Source organism: Tachypleus tridentatus, chromosome 2 (assembly GCF_004210375.1).
Source record: "Tachypleus tridentatus isolate NWPU-2018 chromosome 2, ASM421037v1, whole genome shotgun sequence".
In the NCBI taxonomy this organism is placed as follows: Eukaryota; Metazoa; Arthropoda; class Merostomata; order Xiphosura; family Limulidae; genus Tachypleus; species Tachypleus tridentatus.
Window position 1 is genome coordinate 31,819,138 of NC_134826.1, and position 13,672 is coordinate 31,832,809.

The 13,672-nt window shown below is 33.0% G+C and overlaps 1 protein-coding gene across 14 annotated transcripts in view; it reads right to left on the reverse strand.

Annotated features, from left to right (window-relative positions):
* The window catches only part of LOC143240371 (rho family-interacting cell polarization regulator 2-like), a 200,633-nt gene that overhangs the window by 53,536 nt on the left and 133,425 nt on the right, over window positions 1–13,672 (reverse strand). The window lies entirely within an intron of this gene.

The window sequence follows — 13,672 nt, forward strand, 5'->3', positions numbered from 1 at the left end:
GGAGGGCAGTTCTCTGGAAGCTTTCTGGGCAGCAATATTCATGAGGCGACAGGCACAGCCCATGAAGTAAATGCTAGGCTGTCGTCTTGAGATGTGTCCCATCACATCTTTACCTATACCACACGTAACTGAGGCATTGTCTGAAGAAAAACTAAGACAGTTTTTCCCATGAAATTTTCCTCTTTGTCAGTTCGTGGTCCAAAAGCTTGAAAATATTCTCTCCCGTTGAAGCTTCTTTTCATTCCACCATTGTCAAAAGAGAACAAACAATTTTTTCCAAGCAAAGGGTCAAGATATCATACAACCACTGGATACAGTTTTGAGTCATCCAGGTCTGTGGATGCATCTGTGGCTAAACTGTAAACACTGTCAATAAGTATGCTTGAAATCATTTTGTCATCTTCACAACCCAACATTTGTACAATGGCTGTAGTTTTGGTTCTAGCACAGCCATATTTTTTCGCTATATCAGAATCTGGGAACATTTTTCTGAATAGATGTCCTGCATGATTGGCTACAACTAGGGTTAAATTATGAGCAATGACAAATTGCATGAACATCACTTCTGCATTTATGGTTTCATATTCTGAATTCTTAATCATAAATGTCATTACTTGCATTGTTTTTGTCTTCACCTCAGCCTTTTGTTGGTGAGATGCCGATTTTGTTTGTCTGGAACAACTGTTTACCCCGCCATATGCCACAGAAAAATCGATGTGACAAACAGTACAAAACACATGACTGTCACCGACTTTTGATGCAATGACTGGATATTTTGCACTATAGAAGCACCACAGTCAAACTATTGGTAGTCATTGGAGATACAAATATTTTTTATTATTTCAAGCACAAACATGATTATCACAAGTAGCCATTTGGATTGTCTTTTATTTATTATCAAAATTTATTTGTATCTCACTAGAAATTTTCTTTTCACCCCTTTCAAGCCCTGGGGGAACAATTTATCACTATTGTATAGGCCTATATAATATATAATAATTTGGGAGTTGCAACAAATCGTAATATTTGTCTGTATGAGCATATAATCGTAATCTATACACCCAAATCGTAATGATTATACTCAAATTGTAATGGTTGGCATCTCTGCTATATAATTAGAAAGCCAGATAAATTATGGTTGCTAAAAAGCATTATTTGCCTTGTGCATGTTATTATTCTGCAATCTTAGGTACATTATTTAATTTAATAAAACATTATTCAGTGTTGTAGTACCAATAGTGTGAAAAATCAAGGCTTGAGTTTTCTCAACAGTTAAAAGCTAAAAATAAGAAGACTTGGGTAAGTACTATATTTATTACTGTAACAAATATGTTACAATCAGAAACTTATTATGCATGAGAATGAAAATAGCAACAATAATAAAAATCCCACTGGACATATGCACCTGATGGATGGCCCCTGTCAGCAAAAGCTGTTTTCCAAAAATGTGAGACAATGAGCACCCACAGGTAAAAACTATGGACAATGGGGTGGTGAATCTCTTCAAACTGGGAAATATCCTGTAACAATGAGCATGGATTGCAGAGGACTATAGAAATAACTACCATGGCCAAGTAGCACTACTAGTTAAGCACAGTGGAGTAGGTTTATTCATTAGGCTGAGTTTAAGGCTTAGAAGAAGATTGTGTCTGAGAGTAACTGCTTATGCAGATAACTTGGATACAAGTCAAGAGGATATCTTTGTGGATATATTCATTAAGAGACATCCTACCTGCATCATACAGAAATACCTGGAAGTGAGGGATATCGTCATCTTGACAGTGGCAGGTTTAATTGGGACAAGATATAAAGTGACAACAGTGAATTAACCAACGCCAACAAACAAAACACACACACACACACCTACTGGTTTCTGGTGAATGGATGGGGCCTATCCAGATTTTCCCTTGTGGTGCATGCTGCAGCTTAAGCCAATGATCATTCCAACTAGATATCATATGGAATAAAAGAAGTGTAACAACTGCTTTGGTTGTGGTCTGGAGTGGGAGTAGGGAACCAGTGTATGAACTGCTTGCAATTTGCCAGGCAGCAAGGAAACAGAACTATTGGTACAAGCTAATGTCTCAGCTTGTACCAATAGTTTTTTGGGCTTAGCAGGTTTAGGATAATCATTAGCAAATAGTAATGTTCTTGTAAATGTTCCAGAAAACTAACAAAAAGCCAGTCTAGATATCAGCTTTAGAGGAGTACAGTGCATTGCTTGCACCAAAGTTTCAGAGTAATGTGATGTGTGAGGAAAAGAGGCTTTTAGCATTAGAGATGGCTTGCATAAGTTTTGCACATTAAGTCTGTGTAATGTGCTCACCAATAGGAAAATGATGCTTACGCAGAAGGGGTGCAAGAGGAGAGTTACATATCCTACATTAACAATGTTTTGATGCTTGGTCACAAATTAGAGTTTGAGACTGTGAACCTGAGAATGGTATTCCAGTAAATAAATAAAGCAGGCTTGAAACTGAACCTAGGGAAATGTACATTCATATACACAGAAATGAAGTTTCTTGGTCACATTGAAGGAGATAGACCCAGCTAAGATAGGTATGGTTAGAGACTGGCTTCAACTTTGAACAAGCAAGAAGCCAACATATTACTCAGTATCATTTCACATTAATAGTTGCTTGTGATCAATTACTCCAAGACAGCTACAGTATTGTCTGCTCTCACTAAAGCTGAGATGCAATCAAGAATTCCAAGCCCTAACTAAAACTTGTTTAACTGGATGTTCTACTAGTAGCATATCCATGAAAGGACAGTGAGTTACTGTTGGACTCGTGTGAAAGTGACAATAGTATTACAGTTATAGATTAGAGTACAAAATGGAACCACCTATACTAGTCATATACCTTACCACTCTCAAATGCAGACACTGTATGAGAAATAAGGAAGTTCTCACAGTTGTGATTTTTGTGAAACCACTACTGTTATGATAGAAGATTCACAGTCCAGGTTGACCATGTTTTATTGAAATGATTGATGAACTTAAAAATATAGAAAGGATGATGGCATAGCATGTTGATAATAGTTTGCAATAATATAATTATATAAAGAATATTATAGAGCACTGACTTGGTCTACAAAATTGAAATGCAGATGGACTATGTTGTCACATGATGATTCCTTGCTTGTTCAGAATATGTTCTGATTCTTAGACACTTTGGTAGTGTTGATACTACACTATTTCTACCACAAAGTAGAAGATCCAGCTAATGAATTAATGACATGATAAACACTTTGGGAACTTCAGGAAGTGTAACTACAAGACACACATCTAGCACAGGCAACCTCCTTGTTGTGCAGCACTAAGAGGCATGTAACATGGACTACACACAGCTGTAACACCTATACCATTAATTACAAGTTCAGGAAGATGTGCTATCATTACACTAAACCATCAATCCATATTCCTCAAACTGTGCTGCAACTTTACAATGTGAGATTTCCTAGACTTTAAATAAAACAGAGACTTCAGAGTATCAAGATATTACTTGCACTTGTCCTTCTGGCCACATTCCAGTCAAGATGTTTGCTGCTAGTTGGAATAATGTGTGTCCAGAAAAAGAACTAACTGAAACAGTGTAAACTATAACAGAGAACTGTTGGATTTCCTCTAAAAAAGACTGTTGTGGATAGAGATGAATACTACCCAAGGACAGAGAGAAGTCACTCGTACATACTCTTCACTATTGACTACTTCATGAAGTGGGATGAGGCCTAACCACTGGTTACTGATGCACTGGCAGAGATCCAAACAGATCAGGAAGTCAATTTCAACAGGCAAATGTTCTCCAAGTGAAGTGATATATTTTACCTCATTATCCCAATATCATGGTTCAGGAGAATGTGCAATACAGTCTACCATGCAGAAGATTAACACATTTGCTTATCATGATCAAAATGACTAGAATGAACACTTCATCACATATGATATAGGGCTATAGGGTGTCCATGTTTCTGCAAAAGTACTATTCCACGTTAATGCAACGTACGGTCCTTCCCCACAAGAAGACATCCCATATTGCTCACAGGGATACATGAAGAGGTTAAAGCCTACATTACTTGATACACACAAGTTTGTCCATGAAAAAACAGTAAAGTCACTCAAAGAGAGATGTACTATAATAATGAAAAGATGGTACCTGTACAAAGACTGGTGCTAGTTGTGATTCATGCCAACATCATGAAAGCAGTCTGGACCAAGATGGACCAGTCCATATCTCATTCTTTGGCAGATTAGTCCATGTGGGACATGTTGATAAGCTGTTTCTGTAAGCTACAGATGAAATTATTACACCCTGGCTCAACCTGAGGTTGAGAATAACTAGTAAGAAAATTGCATGAGTTTGAGGTGAAAGACAGCACTGAAAGATTTTCAGCTTGATGGCATTGACCTTCCAATCAATACTGGTGTGACTCTTTGATCATAATAAGCTAGAACAACTGTTTAGCTTTCCAGGTTCTTTAAAGCTGATGTTAAATACCATGGATACACTATAACATACATCTACTACTTACTCATAAGCTAGGATATTTAGTTGGCCAAGAAGCCAACAAATGAAATAGTATCAGGACCTAGCTTTCCAAAACCTAAATAACCTCTACTATTGTGCAAAATTATATGTGTATATAATATATTGTGGGGCTACTACTCAGTCATTACAACAATATTAATCTGTTTTGGACATATGCCCTAATAATATTTTTGAAGTAATTTTAGTTAGTTCATGAAATAATCTGCAATTCATCTGTGGCACTGATGTCAGTTACCTAACCATTTGATAGGTTAATTTGTTGTTTCTCAGTATGCGTTTCTTGATAAGCCATTAAAGATGGAATTTGACAATATTTCTTTTTTCATTCTCACAATGAATATATTTAACAAAATTACATTAAATTTGGTGCAAACTTTCTAATCGTATCCGGTTTCTGAATGAAAAACAAATTCACAAAATTTAATTTAGCACATGTAAATTTTTAAAATACTTCTGAAATTCATCAGCATTAAGCCAGTATCATCATGTAGAATGGGGCAGTTAAACAGATATGTAAGGAAAACAACTTGTGTACATGATGTGGTGTTTTTTCAGACTGAGATCCTTTTTGTTGCATACTATTGTCACAAAACAGAAAACTAAAAAACAACCTTACAAAAAGAGACATTAATTCCATAAAAAACCTAAAACAAGACAAAAACATAAAAATTCTAAAAGCAGATAAAGATAACGCTATAGTCATAATGAACATGAATGAATACATCCAAAAAATGAATAACATCTTATCAGACACGAACAAATTTAAACCAATACACACAAATCCAACAAAGACACACGAGACGCAACTGAACAAATTACTACTACAAATGAAAAAAGCCAACACAATTTCATAAACACTTTATTCCTACCTACGTAAAACCGACTCACGCACACCGCAAATATACGGCATCCCCAAACCTCATAAACCAGATTGTCCATTACGACCAATAATGTCCACATATGAATCGTTTAATTACAATCTTGGTAAATACATAGCATGGGCATTCTCTAAATATGTAACATCAGCCAGCTCATTCATCAAAGACTCTTTTAATTTCAAGTCTAATCTAAATCAACTTAATCATAAAGCCTTAATGGCCAGTTTCGATGTTATATCCTCTTTACAGAAGTTCCAACCACTGAAGCCTGCAAGATAGCCTTAGAACTCTATATCCGAGACCCTAACCCAACTATAGAAATTCCCAGTAACCAGTTAGCAACCCTCAAGAATTCACCACGATAAAGACAAACTTCATGTTCAACAACCAAAACTATATACAAACAAATGGCCTAAGCATGGGCAACCCAGTATCACCAGTTCTAGCCAATATTTTTATGACACAAGTTGAAACACAAGCAATTAACACAGCATTACATCCACCACTATACTGGTACAGATATGTAGATGACACGGTTGCGGGATTCAAATCGACAGAACACATACTTAATTTTTTCAATCACATTAACTCTATACATCCCAACATTAACTTCACATGTGAACAGGAAGAAAGCAATCAAATATCATTTCTTAACCTCAAAATTACAAGAACCGACACACAATTCAAAACAGAAATCCACCGAAAAATCACCCATACTGGACTATACATTCCTTGGGACTCAGCACATGAAACAAAACAAAAGCTCAACATACTAAGAAACCAAATAAACACAGCCATAAAACTATGCTCACCAGATAAAATTAACGATGAATTAGACAAAATAAATACTTCATCAACATCAATAAGTTTCCTCCACAAACCGTAGAAAACATTATACACACACACCTAGACAAAAAGCAAAATCAACCACCAAATACAGCTCACGAATCAAAAAAACCACGAAACCATATACTGCTGTATACCATATATTCCTGACATCAGCAAACAAATAACCAACATTTGGCAAAAATTAGTAACAAAATATGACATTCCAGTTAATACCAAATTTATTCAAAAACCAGGCACAAAACTGAGGTCTATACTATGTAAAAACTACACTGACAAACACCACACCAACATTATTTATAAAATACAATGTGATAACTGCCACGACTTCTATATTGGAGAAACAAGTAGAAAAATGGAAACCAGATTCAAAGAACATAAAAAGTCACCTTCACACGTTTTCGAACACTGCAAGTCAAATAAACACAACATAACCATAGAAAACACTCAAATACTAAATAAAGAAACAAACATAAACAAACGCAAAATTAAAGAAGCCTTACTTATACAACAACTTAAACCCAAGATAAACCAACATAAAGGAACACCTTTATACCTATATAAATAAAATTATATATTCAAACATCTAATACCGCCCTCTACATTTCGACACACAGTTACACAACCCCCCTTTCAAACATGTGGTCAGCTTCCGGTCAGTTACCTCTTTCTTTCTTTGTGAACCTGACGATGACCGAAGAAGGTCGAAACGTTGTTCGCTCTTCTATGTAAAATATTTTCTCAACCCGAACGAGCCGTTTTTTGCATATAAATACTATTGTCTAGTCCAGTTAGACAACTTCTGTGCTAATAAATTCTCCTATTTTATAAGATACTGCACTTTGGTGAAAAGAGTTGGGAAGTATCACTTGTTGTGGGTCTCTTTCTGAATGGTCCTTGTTACACAAGCTAAATATTTCTTTGTTTTCCAATACATTCAAGTACATGAAGTATCCTCATCTTAGAAACTAAATCCATGATCTGAGCATGTGGATATTTTACACTGGAAAGAAATACATAATTTTCTCAAAGGTGGCTAATTTTCAGAAGCATTCTACAATCTTTTGATGCAAAAACATCAAAATATGGTTTTGAAACATATCATTCCATTACAACTTCACACTGGTTGTGATGATCATGTGACTTGATACATTGCATTTTCAAATTTTTTTCAATATAAATGTACTAATTCCTTTGTGTACATAAAAATATGTTTATCCATTTTAGATTTCTGAGTTAGAAATGGCAGTAATAAAGATATTTCTTCATTAAATTACATTTTCTTACGTCAAAATATGTATTGAGTTACTTAAGTGTACACTGATATAAAATACTTCCCATTCTAGCTCCTTATACATATGTAAGTAAATGGTTTTTACTGAAGCTGCTGATGTTAGTACATACAAATAAAAAAATGCTGAATAGTAAATTATGGCAACAGATTCATTTTGTATTGAAAGAACCATTTTTCCTTTGAAATAGTAGTAATAGAAAAACAAATAACAACAACATTGCACCAACTGTGTTGAAACAATTCTCAAAAAAACAAAACAAAAAACAATTCATATAATATTACCAGGATACATAAGTCCATGTAAAGAAAACTTGCACAAAAGTTGAATAATGATTTTGTGTTAGCTCTCAATGACTAGTTGATTTACTATATCACAGTCATCATGCTAAACTTTGATAAAGTTTTATATCTGCAATAATGATTTTTCATTTTAACTGTTTCCCAAACTTTTATGAAAATAGAAAACTAACAAATGTAGATTTGTAAATGAATTATCACTTTGCAATTAAATCTTTAGTCAAATAAAACTATATACATATAGCATTTAAAATTTTATGCATTTCTTATTTCATATCAAGAGATTAATTGTGAGATATTTAACTCTACAGAGACAGGTTTCCTTTTCTGCAAATCACGAGGCTTTAATTATTATGTTCAAAATTTAGTTAAGCAATTTTACAATCAATATATGACAAAGAAGTTAAAATTTACATTAGAAAGTTTTATATTATCTAAATTTTAATTTCTTTATTTCAAAAGAAACTGTAAAAAAAAAAATTTGTACATTTTATTTATCTTGTCATATGGGGCACAAGTTTACAAAGTCTGAACTTTTCATTCCTGTGCCTTGAATACTTCTACACATACACTATATTTCAATGTATAGTGAGAAACTAAATTAATTGCTCTGATTACACATTCTTTTTTTAGGCTCCTTAGGGCATGTTCCAAAAAAGAAAAAAATAAATTTCTTAGAACTCTTGACAGAAGTTACACCAATTTTCTACACAAATAGTCTTGATTTTTCAGCTTATTGTACTTAGTTGAGCTAGATGTTTATAATCAATGGAAAAGCACAGTTCAAAATTCGATTTCCCACAGTTATGTTAAAATTGGTGTGAACAAGACAACTAGTTCAAATTGCTGTTAGCATTGTTTACACTTTTGTCTTTGTTAGCATTTTACCATTATGTCTCACCTAGAAACATGTTAGTTACATAGACAGTTAAATTGTATTCAGGTTTTACATTTATATTTTAGTTAATTAGGTCTTATTTGTGTTTTATGATGCACATTTAAAAGGATTAAGCATTTTTAAGGTAGAAACCACCTTCTTCTTGGTTCATGAGGGTTAGCAAGTTTTTTTTTTTGCTAGTGGTTAAAATGTCTTGTTTGTTTGTTTTTTGAAATTTCGCACAAAGCTACTCGAGGGCTATCTGTGCTAGCCGTCCCTAATTTAGCAGTGTAAGACTAGAGGGAAGGCAGCTAGTCATCACCACCCACTGCCAACTTTTGGGCTACTCTTTTACCAACGAATAGTGGGATTGACTGTCACATTATAATGCCCCAACGGCTGGGAGGGCGAGCATGTTTGGCGCGACTCGGGCGCGAACCCGCGACCCTCAGATTACAAAGCGCACGCCTTAACGCGCTAGGCCATGCCAGGTTAAAATGTCCCAGTTCATGATATTGTAATGCTGGTCAATGATACTCATGCAAGTGTGTAACAATAAAAAATAACAATGAGGAAAATAAAACATTAAAAATAGGTTATTAGTGAAAACAAAGACATGTAACTAAAAACATTACAAAAGAAGGATTTTCAATATTATTAGAGGAAATTTAAATGTATATGCACATTTATTTAATTTTAATCATTTCCTTGCACTATATGTTGTTGATTGTAGTTCAAGTTAGCAAAAATAGAAAATAAAATATAAATATTTACCTTATGCTATTCATTTAGATGTTTCTAGGAGCTATGAGAATGCAATTTTAAAAATATAAGATGGAAAAAGTATTTTTGTATCTAAAATGAAAATCACAATGCATTCGAAGAATTTAGGTCTGAGTGCAAATAACTATAATAAATAAATAAAAGCTTTTATTGGAAATACCTAAAAAAATAATACAATTTTCTTGTATACAAAAAGATTTGTGATTATAAAAAAGTATTACTACTTTACATAAAGGAAGATCAATAAAGCTCAAAAAGTTATGACAAATATTGTTGAAATATGCATCATTCTCTGTATAAGCGATTCTCTACCTCCGTACAGTTAATAGTAAAATAGTTTTCTGAAAAAAAAACTATACATACACACAGGAAGTGAATGAACAAAAGTGACCTCCCCTTGCAAATGTTTTTTATTTGTTATATCTTTTATTAAATAACATAACAAGATGTAAAACTATATGTTTTTTGAGCACACCCAATAAGGTCTGTTCAAATAAGATCTCAAATCCTAATTCTAACATTTTCAAGGAGAGTCACTTTTTTTTTCTACCCCTGTATATATGTATATACACTAAGCAGCTAGTTTCAATTTTAAAAAACAGTTTTTGGTATTACATTTTAGTTTACACCAAATTAGATGAAGCTTACTTTAAAAAAACAAACTGACAACCGGTTTTTACTTTGCTTATGAACCAAGAGACTGTTAGCTGAAGCAACACTCATGTGGCATTATTCTTCATTTCAAAATTCTCAGCTTTCCTTTGTGTAATCCCTAGAATCTCTTAGACACATTTCAAACATTTGTTTTCAGTAACACTTTATATTTTATCTGTCATTTTTTTTACCCTATCTCTACATGAGATTAGTTAAGTTGATTCTGTTGCAACAAAAAGGAAAAAAAAAGTTTTTTATTATATTATTATTTATCTAAACTAGTTTTAAATAATCTAGAATGATCCATATTTTTACATTATAGTTACTTTTGAAATAATAAATAAAGAATAAACATGAAAAAACAAGGAATAAAGTAATTACACAACTGTCCCCAGAGGCACAGCTGTATGTCTGCAGATTTACAATGCTAGAAACTGGATTTTGATACCCATGATAGGTAGAATAAGGATAGTCCATTGTGGAGTTTTGTGCATTATACAAATTAGTATCATATAAAATAATACCTATTAATCCATATCCATATCTTGATAATACATAAACTTTAACTTCTTAAATTTATAAGGAAATTTTTAAAAAATTCTGAACTTTTCATGTATGAGAAGTGGGACATTTTATTTGTAAGTATTCCTTATTCTATAATTTGTTCACCATCCATCATACAAGTAAGAAATTTAATGTAAACTACTCTTCACTATATTCCTTGTATAGAATTAAGGTAAAGAAAATAACAGATAAATTATAAAGTTTTATGGGGAAAAAACTGTTTGAATGTAGTTAAGAGGCATTAGAGATTATGCAAATAAAATGAGATTTTTGAAATGAAGTATTTTTAATTTTAACATGAAAAATCAGCTTGCACTTGGACTAGTCAAAAGGACTCGATATATTCAATGACAAATCTTACTTTTTAGTTTATTAAGACTGCTACATTAAAAAGTCTTATTTTTTTGCATGTAAAGGATTTGTTACTGAAAATTTGCCAAATGTTGTGAAGATATGCATATTCTATTAAATGTTACTAGTATCAATACTGTAACAACTTTAAATTAGCTCAAAATGATCAAGAGAGTTAACCATAACAATGGAAGGCTTGCATTTTACTGTAGCAAACAATTAGTGAATAGGAAGAAAATTTGGCAAGGTAACTTCTTTTAAATGTTGCCTAAAATATAAACATAAATTCAACTTTGCTCACTGATTTTATCACTAAAAGTTAAACTGGGAATATTATTATGACATTGCTTGAATATATTAAGATCTGTATTATTGTCATTTTCTACTACTTGAATATAACTCTCTAAGTATGGCTCTCTGTTTGATGGAAGTGTCCATAAAGACTTTTCTTTGAAGTTTGGTGTATGTTTATATTCAGTAGGGTGGAATTTGTTATGAAAAACATTTATGGAGCTTTAGTTTTCTAGAGAATTCACATAGGCCAAAATAAGTTCAAGCTCATTAATACAGCTGTTATTTGGGTAGGACTGAGGCCTTTACTAAGGGGAATGATTTCTGTCTCATAGAGAGTTATATCTAAAAGATTAACAACGCTAGAGATGTGTGGAGAATACCTATATGACTTATAAGGTCACTATTATTTTCCATAGACTTGTTAGTTTGAGAAGGCTTTTGCATATTAGGGGATGAAGTGTTTTTATAGCTTTAAAAAAAGGTTTAATATGAAATAAAGAAATTTTAATAGTATCTGGTAAAGTGCTTCATGGTATGATAGTTTCTTTATGATAAAGAAGAGCATTTGAAAGAATGCTGGTAGAACCATTTTGTAAATTGGTAGGAAATGAGTTTTGTTATTATTTTTAAGGAGTAATGTATCAGTTTTCTTTGTAAATTTTTGTACTTCTTTTTCTTCCAGTGAAGGACTGTACAGGTGATAATAGTGGGAAATTTATTTTTCTAGAATATTGACAGAAGGTTTTAATGACATTCATGTCTTCCAAGATGTTTTCAAGGATCTGTTGCCATTTGTTGCAGAAGTTCTACTCGTGTGCTTTTGTTGTTATTGATGCTTTTAATGTAAGAGATTGAGGTATGTTTTTGTTTTCTATGTTATGCACTAGTGACTTGACATGTTGACAATGTCCTGTATGTTTCTCAGTAAGTTTTTAAGTTTTTGAAATAGTTATTTTCTGCTGTAGTTAAGTGGTTTCCTGCTCTTTATTCACATTGAACGTTGACAAATATTGGTGTGAGGACATCTCTGTAACCAAGAGATAAAAGGTAGTGAAGTATAAACAGCACATTGCTTGTCATTATGAAGGTTAATGCTAACAGATGAAGGACTACTGTGTTCAACTGAAGGTAATTCTACAAGAGATTGAATGACTGATGAAGACTACAGTATGGCACATGCAGTGTTTACACTAATACTGATTTTACTGTAGATAATACTGTAGAAGAATTTGTGGATGAACAAGAATGAACAACACAAGTATAAGAAAAAGTATACGTAAAAAGAAGTTTCTGGAAGAGTGTGATTTGTGTTTATTCCCCTAGCACAACCTAAAAAAGAACTTGGAAGATCACTGTGAGAGAACAAATTAGTTTTTAGTTGGGTAGATTGAGTGATAGAGGTATTACTGTATGAAACGGTGGTAGCCTCTGAAATAGGGATAAATGTAGAATTTGGACAGGGAAGAGTAGAAAAATTATTTTAAGTAGAAATAGGAGATGATTGGGGTAACATAGACAAGGAAAATGAGTGGTGGAATTCTGTGGGAAATAGCATACTTGAAGTTTGAATGAAGAATACCAGAAAAGTTAAGATGAAGTCCATCTTGTGTGAGAAAGCTGGAGTTAAGTCTGCATAGATTTTGCGTTATTTCATTAAAATGTTGAATTGTTTAATTATTGTGCTGTTTTATGTTACAATCAAAGGAAGCATGTCTGCTCACATGTCTATAGATAACACTAGATAGCCAGTTTAATCTGTAGTCTGAGTCTGAAGATATGTACTATTGTGCTTTCAAGTTCTGAGAAAGACTTCACCAGTCTTAACATATTGTTTCAAACTGTTAGTACTAAAGTGACTTGATAGAAAATTGATAGATTCAGGAAGAGAAATAGCCATAGCTATGGCACTGTTTATTTTGGCTCCATTGATGGATTTCAAAAGGATTGGGTGTCCATTAATAAAAGTTAAGTGTTTGTATAGGTACTTTAGCACTGAATCTCCTAAAATGCCTATGCTTGCAAATAAAAGAGTATTCTTACCTCAATTAGGTTCATGTTCCTTAAATAGTAGTACATTCATGATGTCAGAAAAACAAGGAGATTAAAAAAGTCTTGATTCTAAACAGTTTGCCCCTGAAGAAAAAAGGGCCATCTTTCAAAAGCACGAAAGGATTTTTATCATTTTCTATTAAAACATTTTGAACCTACATGTTCTTCTGACATTATGAAATCACTAAAAGGTATTTGGGCCATATTCATGAGATAGTGATCACAATGAAAATTC